This window comes from Arachis hypogaea, chromosome 6 (genome assembly GCF_003086295.3).
Source record: "Arachis hypogaea cultivar Tifrunner chromosome 6, arahy.Tifrunner.gnm2.J5K5, whole genome shotgun sequence".
Taxonomy (NCBI): Eukaryota; Viridiplantae; Streptophyta; class Magnoliopsida; order Fabales; family Fabaceae; genus Arachis; species Arachis hypogaea.
The window spans coordinates 50,250,906-50,254,184 of NC_092041.1; the positions used below are offsets into that span (position 1 = coordinate 50,250,906).

The 3,279-nt window shown below is 39.5% G+C and overlaps 1 non-coding gene across 1 annotated transcript; it reads right to left on the bottom strand.

Annotated features, from left to right (window-relative positions):
• Positions 1-2,657: 2,657 nt before the first annotated feature.
• On the bottom strand, positions 2,658-2,765 carry LOC112700448 (small nucleolar RNA R71). Its single transcript, XR_003153357.1, has one exon. It is a non-coding gene; the product is annotated as a small nucleolar RNA R71 (small nucleolar RNA).
• Positions 2,766-3,279: the final 514 nt, after the last annotated feature.

Genomic DNA, 3,279 nt, shown 5'->3' on the forward strand with positions numbered 1-3,279 from the left:
TTGCATTAATCCATTAAGACACAGCAGAGCTCCTCACCCCCAACCATGGGGTTTAGAGACTCATGCTGTAGAAAATACAATGAGAAACGTGTAACGTGTAATCCCGTCCAGATACAATGTCAAAAGATCCTATTAATAGTGAACTAGTAACCTAGGGCATACAGAAATGAGTAAATGACGTAAAAATCCACTTCTGGTTCCACTTAGTGTGTGCTTGGGCTGAGCATTGAATCTTTCATGTCTAGAGACTTTTTCTGGAGTTAAACGCCAGCTTTTATGCCAGTTTGGGCGTTTAACTCCAATTTTTATGCCAGTTCCAGCGTTAAACGCTGGGAATTCTGAAGCTGATTTGCAACACCGGTTGGGGCCATCAAATCTCGAAAAAAGTATGGACTATTATACATTGCTGGAAAGCCCAGGATATCTACTTTCCAACGCCATTGAGAGCGTGCCAATTGGGCTTTTGTAGCTTCAGAAAATCTACTTTGAGTGCAGGGAGGTCAGAATCCAATAGCATATGCAGTCCTTTTCAGCCTCTGAATCAGATTTTTGCTCAGGACCCTCAATTTCAGCCAGAAAATAGCTGAAATCACAAAAAAATACACAAACTCATAGTAAAGTCCAGAAAAGTGAATTTTAACTAAAAACTAATAAAAATAAGGTAGAAACTAATTAAAACATACTAAAAACATACTGGAAATAATGCCAAAAAGCGTATAAATTATCCGCTCATCACGTGATAATCTAGATTAAGCATTTTTTTCTTTTGTTTGTGACAAGCACACTAACTATTTGAATTTTTGTTTAAGCTAACCTTAACATCACTCTAGAAGTGGAGTGAATTACTTTTGATTTCTGGTTCTGTGTGTGTTTTCTGCCAAGAGGAATCGATGAATCCACATCTTCTAATCCTGAAACATTTTAGAAGTTGAGAAGAGAACCAAAAAATGGAAGGGAATGTCCCTAATCCACCAGATGAAGTGGCTAACAATGGCCAACCCCAGAGGAGAGTTCTAGCCTCTTACACCTTCCCCAATACAAGACACTGTGGGAGCAGTATCCTCACTCCCAATGTTCATGCAAATAACCAATACTTCTGTGCTCATCAAAGGCAACGCCAACCAGCTCAAAGGAAGGATGTATTGGAGCTAGAAGGTGTGGATACCATTTTGGCTCAAAACAAAGTGATGCATCAACGAATCCAGCACCAAATGGAGATGATGGCCAAGAAAATTGATGGACTGCAAATTGTTGTAGTAAATACACAAAGCCAATCTCAAACCTCACATGGATGGAATCAATCTAAAGAAGGTTTTGGGACATTCAACTATGAGCAACAAAGCCCTGAGGTAATTACCATTGATTTCACACCTATCTAGTCACGTTTTATTTATTTATCTGTTTTATGCGTTTTCTCGTGACAACTATATTTTCTATCTGCCTAACCAATATCTTCAAGGTAACCATTGCTTGCTCAAACCAACAATCTCCGTGGGATCGACCCTCACTCACCTGAGGTATTACTTGGACAACACGGTATACTTGTCGGTCTATCTATGCGACAAATAGGGAAAGATTTGCAAGGCGCCTGTGTGCAAATAGACCTACGTGTGCCAGTGATTGATGAGATCAAAATTGATAAATTGGTCTATAAGTTGGAATATGAACATCTGGAGCTCATCTGTGACACTTGCAAATGTTATGGCCATGTATCTATTGGCTGTATGAGGAAAACAGTAGTTAATTTGGTGAAGGGTGAGATCCAGACACCGGGAAATGATGTTTCGATGGAAGATACGACTTCTTTCTAATTTCAAATCTTTTTCAAAAAAACACTTGACTTCTTTCCCACTTTTATTTCGAAAATCAATTAGTGTTTTTCAAAATGTTTTCAAAATCTTTTACCTAATTTTCAAAAATTGCTTCCCTTCTTCTCACATCTTTCTATTTATGGACTAACACTATTCCTTAATGCACAATTCGAACTCCATCTTCTTTGATAAGTTCGAATTCTTCTACTTCTACCTTCTATTTTTCTTTTCCTCTGACACCTCAAGGAATCTCTATACTGTGACATAGAGGATTCCACATTTTCTTGTTCTCTTCTCTTTCATATGAGCAGGAGCAAAGACAAAAGCATTCTTGTTGAGGCTGACCCTGAACCTGAAAGGACCTTGAAGCGAAAGCTAAGAGAAGCTAAGGCACAATTCTCTGTAGAGGACCTAACAGAAATCTTCAAGGAAGAAGAACCCATGGCAGCCGAAAACAACAACAATGCCAACAATGCAAGGAAGGTGCTGGGTGACTTTACTGCACCTACTCCCGACTTCTATGGGAGAAGCATCCCTATCCCTGCCATTAGAGGAAACAACTTTGAGCTTAAGCCTCAATTAGTTTCTCTAATGCAACAGAACTGCAAGTTCCATGGACTTCCATTGGAAGATCCTCATCAGTTCTTAGCTGAATTCTGGCAAATCTGTGACACTGTCAAGACTAATGGGGTTGACCCTGAGGTCTACAGACTTATGCTATTCCCTTTTGCTGTAAGAGACAGAGCTAGAACATGGTTGGACTCACAACCTAAAGAAAGCCTGAACTCTTGGGAAAAGCTAGTCATTGCCTTCTTGGCAAAGTTCTTTCCACCTCAAAAATTGAGTAAGCTTAGAGTGGAAGTCCAAACCTTCAGACAGAAGGAAGGAGAATCCCTCTATGAAGCTTGGGAAAGATACAAACAATTAATCAGAAAGTGTCCCACTGATATGCTTTCTGAATGGAGCATCATAGGTATTTTCTATGATGGTCTCTCTGAACTATCCAAGATGTCTTTGGATAGCTCTGCTGGAGGATCTCTTCATCTGAAGAAGACGCCTACAGAAGCTCAAGAGCTGATTGAAATGGTTGCAAATAACCAATTCATGTACACTTCTGAAAGGAATCCTGTGAACAATGGGACTAATCAGAAGAAAGGAGTTCTTGAGATTGACACTCTGAATGCCATATTGGCTCAGAATAAAATATTGACTCAACAAGTCAATATGATTTCTCAAAGTCTGTCTGGAATGCAAAATGCACCAAGCAGTACTAAGGAAGCTTCATCTGAAGAAGAAGCTTATGATCCTGAGAACCCTTCAATGGAAGAGGTGAATTACATGGGAGAACCCTATGGAAACACCTATAATCCTTCATGGAGAAATCATCCAAATCTCTCATGGAAGGATCAACAGAGACCTCAACAAGGTTTCAACAATAATAATGGTGGAAGAAACAGGTTTAGCAATA